Genomic DNA, 12,790 nt, shown 5'->3' on the forward strand with positions numbered 1-12,790 from the left:
ACATGGACTTTCAGTAACCTGGATCTATTCCCTCTTTTGCTTTGTGCATGTGAACTAAGCTGAACACTCAACACTTAAGGGGCAATTAAAACTGAATGGCCCTAGATTTAAATTGTAAGATGTTTAAATGATTTGGCACTGGTTTACTATAAATGACAGACACGATGGACTTTGGTACAGGAATGCCATGTACCCATATCATTAATAAATGTATCAGTTCATGCTGCTGGCAGTAGCTTCATATCCACCATACACATATAAGTGGTACGCTATCGATCTTCTCATCTAAGCGTATTTCCCAAAATTACAGATTTTGTTTTGTTTTTAAAAACAGCCTTTGTTGTGTTTTTTATACTGTGACTCTATTCTTGAAATATTTTGGTAACAAGCTGATTTTTTGGAAAGTTCATCTAATAACAAATTCAATCCGACATGTCCATTAAGCCATTTGTGTTGAGTTTGGTGTTTTTGAGCAACACATGGAACTAGCGTGGTTTCTCGATGAAATCACATTTAAAAAGAGGCCGTAACTTCTTCAGTAGTGATGGGAAAATACTTTGAATATGTGATTGGCATACTGAATATATAACCAGAGTCAACACTTCTCAAATACAAAGAACGATGCAAAGCCTGCTGACACAAACCAAACAGCCTTCCTGCCTCACAGTTTGCAAACCCCTAAGCAGAGTGCTAAGTTGGTCACTCCGCAGCCTTCAGTTACACTGAGAGACACTGAGGGATGGCAGCCTGACTAGACAGATGAGGGGGAGGGAGAAAATTAGAAGGGGGGCACAGTCATCTGCAGTCACATCAGATCACAGCGACAGAGATATTTCTAAGAAGATGAGATAGACCGCTTCCAGCCAGGAAGAATGCTCGCTCATCTGTAGCTCAGTACACATTCAGATCACCATTTGTACATAAACACACTGATGCCATAATGACTAACTTTATATAAGACAGTCCCTGTTATATTAAATTAAGTTAAACATCAGTTATGCACTCCTTTGGGATCCAGCACATGCATAAAAGCACACTTACCAGACTACACTGAACTGCAGTTCCCTTAATACAGTCTGAGTGTCTCCAGTAACCAGGTCACTAGAATAGGAGCCATGAGAGTTCCCACAAACACACGGAATGAAACTGCAGCCTAAATGTGAAGACACCATAACTGGCATAGAGAGCAGACTTTTACACTTTTGTTGGGGGGAATGTGCACGTGGACCTGTAACAAAGACTAAATTGAAACATTACTAGAATAATCAAAAAGCCAAACTCCCTGAAACCAAACAAATAGTACGATCTTTAATTGCAACTTTATACAAACGGTATAGAGCACTGCTGGTGACACAGAAGAAGCGTCTTTGTACTGCCAATGTCTGAGGTGAGAAACTAAGAACCTATCTAACCTAACCAGTATTTTGCACACCAATCCTGCAGTTATGTGTGTAAAAAGTAGATACTTGTGTATGTCCAGCAGATAATATTGTTGTATTTAATTAGCCTCAAAACCCATTAAAAAAAAAAACAGGAGCACAGGATTCTATCAGCCATCCTATTCTCTCAGGCAACTTCAACTGTGTCAGTCATCAAACTAATCAGCCTATCAAAGGTCATGGTCAGTATTTAAAAAGTGACCAATGAAAGGAAAGGAGCGAGAGAGCCAAATCGACATCTGTGTCAGCCGGCGCATGGCAGGACTGCACGCACACACACACACGCACACACACACACACACACACACACGCACACACACACACGCAAACGCACACACACCCAATAGACTTTGATGCTGTTATGTTGCACATGTTTTGATCTTAGTTTAGTGTAAAAAAAAAAAAAAAAAAAAAAGCTGGCATTGTGGTGTTTCCCTCTTTTCGTCACTATTGCGGACTGGAGGAGCCAGGGATCAAATCACTGATCTTTCCATTAGGGGATGACCTGCTCTACCTCCTGAGCCGCAGCCGCCCACTGTACAGTAGATAATATCATAGGGCTCTGGGTCTCCACTGATGGCTACAATCCGTTTTTTTCTCCGTGTCTGTTTCAACAACGTCAGGAGAAACTCAATGTGAATAGTTTTCGTGACAAAGCGAATGACGCACAATTGCATTATTGCCCCTCGCTGTCCCTTTGCATAACCTTTGGTTGCATATGGCGTGAATACAGCATTAGAGCTGTTTCTCTTCCTGCTGTTGCCAAAGATGACACAGTAACCAGGGCTCCTACACATTTCCAAAGTGAAATTCAAGCACTTTTCAAGCATTTCAAGGTGCATTTTCATGCTTTTCCAGCACCTTATAGCTGTAATAAACTACATATTTGTATACAGTACAATACTCAGTATTCAGTTTGCTTATTACTTGTTCATAACACTGTGTTATATCATATATGCCATCCCATATAACATAAAATTTCAAGCACTTTATTCAAAATCCAAGCAATTTTCAAATCTTGAAAACACCACACTAAAATTCAAGTGTTTTCAAGAATTCCCAGCACCCGTACGAACCCTGAGTAACACATGAGAGCAGTGAGAGTGAAGCAGTAAAGAATGAACCTCTCTAAAGCTTAGCAGAATAGTGCGGTCTAAAAGTACTTCGGTGAGCTCAGCACCGTTAGCAAGACACAAGCCAAAGTTGGGGGTTGAGCACACTTCCAATGTCTGTAGAGGGGGAATGCAAAATGTATAGCAATGCAAGGGTATACGAGACAGATGTATTCGACAACATGATAACTCTATTGACCGAATGTTCTATCTCTCATTCACCATCTCTCTCTTTCTCTCTCCCTCCTTGACAAACCCCCATCAAACGCCTGGTCTGCCACAAACAAAGCCCATTGTAAGGTGAGAAAATGGCCCTACTTCTTTGAGCTAAAGCCTCGACTTGACTTTTAGATCAAAAAGGAAAACAAAGGACAGCACTGACTCCCAGTCTTAATGGATATGTTTCATATCTTTTTACAGAAGTTAAGTATTATTTACTAAAGCACATTATTGCCACGGACAAAAGGCGGATAATGTGACACTTTCCTTACCTTGGAAGGTAAGGAGAGACGATATGAGGGATGGGAATAAAGCCCTCACTCTCAAGCTAAAGTGAAGCTTTGCAGGGTGTTATACAAGGTGTATTTTCTGTTAAATAAACACTTGACACTGGAAAATGCAGAGGTGAGGTGTGGAGTTAATTAAAAAAAAAAGGTTAAAAAAAGAAAATATGTTCTAGTGAGGATGAGGTAATACTTGCATTGCTTGAGTGGTTTCATTTCCAGAAAAATATTCACACACTGCAGCAAATATGTCCGCGTAGGAGTTTTGAGCATTTGATTCCTTTTTACCTAGGGGAGAGATACTGTGTGCTTAACTTGTATAATTTTGTGCAAAAAAAAAGATGACAGATCCTCATGCCAGAAAGATGACTGGTATATTCTTGTAGGCCAGCGAGCACTTTAACTGTGTCTTGAGCACTTCAGTGACGTCACCTTTGTCAGGAATGGAAGATAGTCTCATGATTTAATGATGATTTGCTGACTTCATCGGAGGCATTGGAAGTTTTTGTTTTCACTACACTAACACCACTTCTATGCAGTGAAAGCACAGAACTGGCCGCCTCTTTGTCTCCTATAGCCCCCAAACCGGATCACACACAGCCACCTAATCAGAACAAATGATCTCAGCCTCTTTTTATGCACATGCGCACGCGCACACACACACACACACACACACACACACACACACACACACACACACACACACACACACGCACGCACACACACACACGCACACACACACACACACACACACACACACACACACACACACACACACACACACACACACACACACACACACACACACACACACACACACACACACACACACACACACACACACACACACAGAGGGCTTTCCCTTTTTCGGATCAGTTTTTCTAGCACCATCCACAGAATCCCACAGCGCCTGCCTTTCTCTGAGGCTTTGTGAAGTGCTGATGGTCAGCATGCCCCCTCCTTTCCCATCCGCACCTCTACAACACCCCATGGGGGCTATTGTCCTTCATGTTGTTTACCACTGGGATAACGCTGAAATGGCAGGGGTGTTCTAGGGCACAAGGTGATGCCTCGGGGAGTAAAAAAGCTTTTTAAAATTTAAGTTGGTATATTCGGTACGGCATCAGAGATTGTACAGAAATCAGAGAAAGGAGTTTTGGTTTTTATCATATTTTCTAACCAATTTTGTTGTGTTCATAAAACTAGATTTGTTACAGACTAGAACAGTGTCATCTGTATAAGTGAAAAGCAATTCTTAATTTCAACATAATTTTAAAACATGGGGTGTTTTATGGCGTTAGATGAACAGTCTCAAAACAGTTAACTGAAGTGGCTTCTTCAAACTTTTACATCTACACTTTTACATTTGGACTAGATCTTATCCAAGATGGTGTACAGTAAAAGAGATGGTAAAGTGTGTGCGTCTTGCTTTAGGGCGTTGCCGTGTCGATGACGTATTTATCATGCAGCTCTTTCGAAACTGTAAGAAAGCAAACATTCAAAGGTAAAGAAGAAGGGGATTTACACAAAGATGGCAACAAAAATGTTTAAATGCAGAAACGACTTGAATTGAAGGAACGTCAAGAGACTCAAATTATGATCTCTGCACCTGATACCTGGGACATTGCCTGTTGTTCATATAAACAACTGCTTTAAAGAGAGTGGCCCTCATTTATCAAACGAACGTATGGCAGAAAAACGTGCGTACGACCATTTCCAGGCAAACTTCGGCATTTATCAATTTGGACGTGAGCGGGAGCTACGATCAAATCTCACGTCTGGTCTGAGATCGTGTACGCACATTTGAGCCTGTGTATTTGCGGTGCAGCACAGCAAAATCTGGCTGAAAATAATGAAACAACCTCAGCTGTCATTAAGCATAAGCAGTCACATATTAAGAACAGATCAAAAAGGATTCTTAAAACAAATAAAAACAAATAAAAAAATGGTTGGAGCGATTTATTGTACTCATGTGCGTCTGAAGGCACCATCCATGAATGATTACGCATTCATCCATCGCAAAAGCTAACACTCGATAAATGTGCAGGTGATTTGTGATGCCATGCTATCACTTTTAAACGTGGTGGCCAGGTGGCCAGGGGGGGACACACGATTCTTTTATATTTTAAAACAGCTCGGCTCCAGCTCCCCGCGACCCCGACAGGGACAAGTGGTTGATTGAAGATGAATGAATGAATGAATGGTAAGTGGCTACCCTCAATAAATTGCATTAAATCAAACAAGGTATCAGAGGATTAACATTTTGGTATGGTTCTTCTAGGTGACAAACGTGATCCTCTACAGAGCAGGAGCGCAGGTTCAACAGTGCGCACACACACACACGGGTCACAGTGGAGCGCTGCTTTGGGTTGACTGCCTCTGTTATTCTTTTCCATACAGCGTTTTTATGGGCCCCTTTTATTCCACTCTTAAGACTGCCAAAAAGCACATCTTTATTTTGCTCAATCTCGGATGTCAGGATAACAATCTGTGTGTCTGAAAAGTTTCTTTTTGTACCAGCGTTCTTCCTCTCCATGTTTGACCTCAGTGGGCGAGGCCTCCGAACCAGGTATATTTAAGGGCGTAACATGTTAATGACGATCGAATTCAGCCGCCGCATTTATCAAGACCCGCTCATTCGTACGCTGAGATTGGTCAGATACGAATGTTTCATAAATCACACGTGTGTCCTGTCCTACGACCAATTCTGCGCTCAGATCTGCGCCTGTTTTCACGCAAGATTGATAAATGAGGGCCAATGAGTGCTCAACAGGGAGTAGTGAAAGTGAAACTTTAATTTATCTATGTCATGTCATTCCATGTAATTCTATGGTTTAACAGTGGAACACAGAACTACACTGCAGACTAGAGTCTCTAGATCTGCTGAGCCCTCCTCCAATAACCAACGTAACCCTAAGTTCCCATGCACCCCCGGCACTCTTAAACCCCTGATATGAATAGACTAAGAAGTATCGAATTGTCATTTCCTGTTCCACTTTTGCTTTTTCCTATTCAGGGAAATGTGAACAGCACTGACTGCCTTTCCACGAACTCAATCTTTGCTTTCTTTCAGCTTTGCTCCAGGCACTTTCAAGAAACAGAATGATCCTCTCTGAAAAGGTGAAAAAATGAGAAGGGGGGGGGGGGGGGGGGGCACTTCACAGGGTGTCACGCCCGCCATCTATGAGAGACTATTAATACAAACTGCTGGGAGAAAAAAAAAAGAAAAAAAAAAACACCTGCAAAATTATTTGAAAAAGCTCCCTTAAATACTAAGAAGAAGATTTCTAAACTAAGAATACAAACAAAGGATTATGTATGTATTGAAAACAGAAAATGAATGAACATTCAATTCAATTGTGATTGTGTTAAACAAAATTAAACTGATATGGTTTTGAAAAATGAGAATCGCTCATAAACTAAGCACCGGGCTTAACCATGCGTAACTCATCAAAAGTCGTTACTGATAGCTGCCGTTAAAATTCGCTTCATCTGGCATCCAATTATAGTCCTGTGATATTTGGACAATTGCACACATTTTGCCATGCGTATGGACCGGTTTGCTGGCTGCATGGGGCTTGGCCGGGTGTTGGGTGTGGGCCCATGTGAGAATGAATGTGCATGCATGCTTGTATGTGTGTTTGTGAGCGCAGATCTCGCCTGTCTAAGGTCATCTCATCAAAAAGCCGTGGGCTCAGCCAGAGCAGAGCGCTGTGTTGTGTGTGTGGTTGTGTGCGGTTGTTTTTGTGTGAGCATGCATTTGTGTATTTTTGTTGACATTAAAATTATAAACTGAATCTGGTGTCTGTTATTTTCTAGCCTATATAGTCATACATTATATTTTAGTAAAAACTGAGATATGGGTTTAATGGTTTATTTGTTGTATCAATTCATTTTTTAATCAATTAAACTGTATCAACCTACTGTATAACACACTAAAATGCAGCGCATTAAAACACCCTGACCAACGGTCATGTATTTCCATCTTTTTGGTTGCACTGATAAACTATATGAGAGTATTTCTCTCCTTAACCGTCTACCAATCATAAGATCCCTTTCAAATAAATATAAATAACACTGTCATCTTTCAATGTCTCTGTAAAACTTTACTACTTAAGGCATAAACTAATCTCCAAACCACTCAGTTATAAAGTGTAAAGCATGTGCAAGGTTTGTATGCCCTACTAAACGGTACAGAAACCAATGGCTGTATTGACACAGGAATCTAACGTGGTATCTTACAATACAGTACAGCATGTTTTAGATAATGTTCAGCAGGGATGTACAGTATAATACACCCAAAACATGTAGCTCGTGGTCTAAACCATGCAAAATAAAAATAAAAAAAGATTTAAAGCACCTAAAATCAATAGTCATTCTAATACAGTGTGACAATGTGAACATGGCCGCATAAATCCAGCTGGGCTTGTAAACCAGTCAGAGTCTCATTGGTATTCCTGGGTGCTATTGCTAGGTAAAAGGTATTGATGAGCACATGGATGCATATGGCCTTGGTACGTGACTCTGGGCTTTACTATGACATGAGTTACTATGCGTTTCTCTGTGCATTTGTATGAGTGTTTGTTTGCCCTTCAGGACGAGACTGTTATATTTTTTTATGGCTGTGGTTCCTACGCACCTTTTCAATTTACTAGGCCGGATCAAGCTCTGAAGACCTTATTTGTAGTAGCTTCATCACGCCCTACAAAAGCGGCCCAGGACGCTCAGCATACTGATGTTACTATCCTTAGGGCTTGCTGTAGGGCTAAATAATGAAAGTTTGTTTTCATAGAGTGTCAAAACTGGTAATGTTTTCTTGTCTAGGGTACATTAAAGTACACATTAAATGGTATGCCAATCTGGCCAGTAGTTGTTGATAGTGGTGAAAGGTAAGACAGATGGTGACAACACCATTAGGGCTGGCGAAGTGGGTTGGGGGGGGGGCTAAGGTAGTTCAGGCTGAAAAGTCGAAAGACGCTAAAAGTGCATGATGGGACGGGAACTGGGCAGGAGGTGAGAGGGGGGAGGGGACTGATTGACACATTATGGCTGCGCAACAAGCTGGCATGCCCCTTTTTTTCTCCTCCGCCCATCTGTTCATCAGGATTACTCATATGGGGGGAGGGAGGGAGGGGTGGAGGAAGCTGTTGGAGGGCAAAGACTGGGTGGGGAGATCCATCATCACGATCTACGATAACTGAATTCAAACCACTTTTCTGTGACATCTTTTTCAGTAAAATAAACTGCTGTGATAATGACTCACTGTAAAAATTATGGATCAGACCAATATAGTAGAGTACTCTCATGGGGCTATTCAGGTAGCAGTGATAGTAATGGGAGGTAAAAACTCTGGAGTGGTGTGTTATGTAATACTATGCTGCAGCGCCTGCCTGCTCTACTTACCAAGACATTACTCACAAATATGTTTTATGGGTTTTCCACAAAGCAGATGCTTCATTCTGTGTACTACTGGAGTTTTCTTGATGAAAAAAGTTTACATTCAGTGTTACTCATCAAAATGCATTGCGTGTATCCTTGCGGCCAAACTAATGTGTCAGGTGTATTGCTTTCCCTATACACACTTGTAAAGCCAATCATTTGTTTGCACTGGTGGGAGATAAACATACTTTTTTATCGAAATAGATGGACAATCCGGAAAGTTTTATACCTGAGAATCTTAAATAGCATATATGCACTCACTCTGTTTGTGTGTGTGTGGTGTGTGTAGTACATGCACACGAGTCTGTCATGTGTCAGCAGGTTAGCAGAAGGTGACACCAGGACATGTGGCTTCTATTTTGCTAGTCGCATTCAAACAAAGTCCTAGTCCAAATACATGCTGGGTATTCATATTGTTGTCTTAGCTCTCTGGGTGTGGACATGTTATTGCTTTCAGTGGGGGTTTTTTTTATATAGGCTCAAGGCTTTTTCTGCATGTTTACATTTCATTGTATTACAAAAACAGGTGCCTGGCTTTTGACTGCATGTGGCTGAATGAGGGATTGATCTTTAAAGGTCAAATATTTTTTATTGTAAAGCATGTCGAGGTGCTATATAAATACTGTGAAAGTATCAAAACGCTCAGTCCAGAGAGAAATGCACACAGCTCTTATTCAGAGAATGTGCCCTTAAATGAGCAGTCGACTTCTGTGGGGTTGTGATGTCATATATATACAGTATAATGCAATCACAGTGTCCATATCCTGGGAACCTAAAGGGACAGGCTCTAAAATGGAACATTTCTGACATAGGTTAAATACAGGTATATTCAGACAGACAGTATGATACAAATGTTTTTTGAACATTAAAGCATGTCAACATGTTCTACTAGAAACCCAAAATACGTATGAACTATTATGAATTATCATAATATGGAACCTTTAAACTCTTCCACTAACAGAACAGCCCTAGGGCAGCTGTGACTACTATCGTAGTTTACCACCATCATGTGCTGTATGTCTGTGTGAATGAATGGAACCTGGACTCTGTAAAGCGCCTTGAGTACTGAAAAAGGCGCTATATAAATCCAATCCATTAGAACAGTCTTTAAAAACCATGAGCCCAAATAGTCACCAAATATACTCACTAATATTCCTCCACTATCATATATTTATTTTTTATCATCAACATAGCAACACAACAAAACTACAAAATTACAACCACAAGGAGGTTGCAACAGGAGTCAATCTACTGTACCTGCAGATTCGAAGAGGGCACAGCCAAAGCTGCAAAGGGTATAAATCAACCACTGCCAGCTGTAAGACACGCCACAACACTCAGCACCTTTAATCCGTGCAAACTGATCTTTCCTATTTGAAACACAGCCAAGGTTTGACAACTGATAAAATGCCTCTGCAGTGCAAAAACACAAATGCGTATGTATTGCTGTCAGTGATATCTCCACTATATAATATACATCCAATTATTGCATATTGAATCCAAGCATTACTGCAGTAATCCCCTCAGGGTGAAACTGAACACGGCACACAACAGTCCATATTCCTGGAACACGTGCACAAGGCCAGACACATCCAATCAGCAAACATTGTGGTCAAAAGCTAGAACAGGAGGAGGTTTGGGTGTTCAAGGGAGACGCTTAATCACACATCAGTGTGTACACAGCACGGAGCATAGAATAACAACGTCACAAGACACCAAGGGTTACCAAGAACCAATCAATGGATACAAGTAAAGCAGATAAACTAAAGCTGGCTATTGTTAAAAAAGATTACAAGTACCCTTAAGTGATATCAATACTAATAGAGAACAGTAGTGGACCAATTGCAAGTTGCATTAATTTGAAGAATACCTGTGTTGATTGGCTGCTAGCAAAACCATACAAATAGTTATTTTTTTCTAGGTCTGGATTTAAAGAGTCAAATGCAGGTATCTCTTGACTGGAGAAGTTTGGTTACTACTTGATACTGGGTTATTTCCGTCGATGGTACCCAGCCCTTAAGATAACGTTTATAAATTTGCAATATCTGACTTACCTGTGAGGATTCAACCTGAGCCAATGCCTGTGTTCAGGAGATGTTTCAAACCTGCAACAATGACAAAGAGGACCAGCCATTAACGGGGGTTTGGTTTTTCTGCCAAAATTAGCCATGGACTAATCAGTATAATCTTACACTGAATGAAATACACAATCATATAAACTGTGCTATGACTACTACTTTATCTTGGGTGATATTATGTTGCACTGATGTTTCAATACAACTCATCTGACAAACCTGGGCCGAGCACTTAAATGACACATTCACTGCTTGAGAAAAAAAGTAAATGAATGTTGGTACATATATAATAAAGAACTGAAGTCCATAGTTAACAAAAGTAATACAATTTGTATCTTCTATTTTAGAAATGAGCTCTTCTAATGACTGCAGCCAAATACAATGGAGAGAGTGGGGCATATTTGGTTCTCTGACCAGACTTGAATCCATTCATCAATACAGACCAGTGTCACACACACACAATGCAACATGAATTCATGGCCACATCCTCCTAGCTCTCTGGGGGAATACCCAGTAAATGACTGTGTCTTGCTGAACACAAGGCCCTTCAATCAATAACCAAAATGTCTCCAGTCATTTTTATTACTTTTACCTCCAGCAGGAGACACGCACAATTGACACAGTGCCCCCCACCGCCCACAAACAGGCTTCCCTTCGTGACCGTGAATGCATTACCATAATCGCCAGAGAGACTCTCCATTCATCTCACATTAGCAAAACAAATGTGACAGACAAAGAACAGCGGCCCCATTTAGATGTGAAACCATTAAAACTGTAGTTAATTCAGAGGAGAAAGACCAGTGGATTATGTGAGTAACCAATAATACACAGAGGTCGAGCTGTTTGAACTCATCGGGTAATGTAAAAGATGAGGTGGGGTCTTTGAACTCCTCGCGATGACATAGGTGAGTAGCTGCTGTCACTGATAGAGAGAGATTGGAGGAACGCCAGCGACCCAACCTAATCCAAACCCATGACCCGTTACTATGGAAACATAAGGATGTAGAAAGACAGGCAAAGAGGGAAAGGAGGATTGTGTGTTAATGTCTAACATCAGCACAGTGGAATGAAACTGAACCTAAACCTGAAAGTGTGAATGAAGAACTAAGCCGAACTGAGAGCAGGCAGGGCAGAGACAGATGCGGGGGAAAAAACAGTGAGGGAGATGTTAATGAACGGAGACAGGGACACACCAAGACATGAGAAAACCCCGGCAGGAGAGGCAGAGCGAAGATGATGGGAGAGGGAGAGAGAGAGAGGCAGAGAGAGGCAGAGAGAGAGAAAACACATGAAAAAATGAAGGGTGAGAGGGAATCAGAAACATGCATTATTAACTGGCAAATCTAAAAGCGCTTCATCAGAGCGCGAGAAAGGGGGGTTGAGAGAAATACAGAGACAGAGTAGAAAAAGAGAGATAGAGAGAGAGAGAGAGAGAGAGAGAGAGAGAGCGAAAGAGAGAGAGAGAGAGAGAGAGAGAGAGAGAGAGAGAGAGAGAGAGAGAGAGAGAGAGAGAGAGAGAGAGAGAGAGAGAGAGAGAGAGAGAGAGGAGAGCTAGCAGGCCCAAGCTCCGGCACATTGCCATGGAGACGAAAATAGAGGCAGACCACATGACAGCAAAGACAACCTTTTAAAAAGGAATAGCTCGACTCTTTGGGAAATATCTTCATCAACTTTCTTGCAGACGGTTAGATAATAGGATTGATACCATTCTCCAAGCAGATCGTTAGTTTAGCTTTGAATAAAGACTGGAAACAGGGGGCAAACAGTTAGCCGAGCTCTGTCCAAAGCTAACAAAATCCACCTACCAGCTCACTAAATTACAGATTAGACCCATATCTTGTTGGAAATCTGTACAAAAACCACAGTGAAGATGAGAATTTGCTGTTTATGAGGGGTTATAAACTGGACTATTTTTTGGTCAGGAGCAGTGACTTCAAAGAGTCTCTGCTGGTTGCCTAGCAAACTAATGGTAACAACAAGACTCCAGGAAGTCAAATGTAAAATTACAAATTGTTGTCTTTACAAAAAATAAAGCGGTCTTAAAACTCTCATTTGTAAAGTCTTAATAGGTGAGCTTTAAATGTGCCGTTAAGGGAATTTTGTTTCCGTAAGATAGAGGCTAGCAGCGTTGTCCTGTTTCCAGACGTCATGTTAATCTATGCTAACTGGCTGCTGGTGGCAGGTCAACAGAAATGAGAGTAGGATCAATCTTCTCATAACTC

General features: G+C 41.2%; 1 protein-coding gene across 2 annotated transcripts in view; it reads right to left on the minus strand.

The window, feature by feature from the left end:
* Nucleotides 1-12,790, minus strand: part of nrcama (neuronal cell adhesion molecule a) — a 58,810-nt gene that overhangs the window by 27,225 nt on the left and 18,795 nt on the right. For both annotated transcript variants that reach the window (XM_083935557.1, XM_083935556.1), the window contains exon 2: nucleotides 10,548-10,598. The gene's annotated coding sequence lies outside the window, so the exon portion shown is untranslated. The remainder of the gene's footprint in view (nucleotides 1-10,547; nucleotides 10,599-12,790) is intronic.

The sequence above is a fragment of the Echiichthys vipera genome, assembly GCF_963691815.1.
Source record: "Echiichthys vipera genome assembly, chromosome: 20".
NCBI lineage: Eukaryota > Metazoa > Chordata > Actinopteri > Perciformes > Trachinidae > Echiichthys > Echiichthys vipera.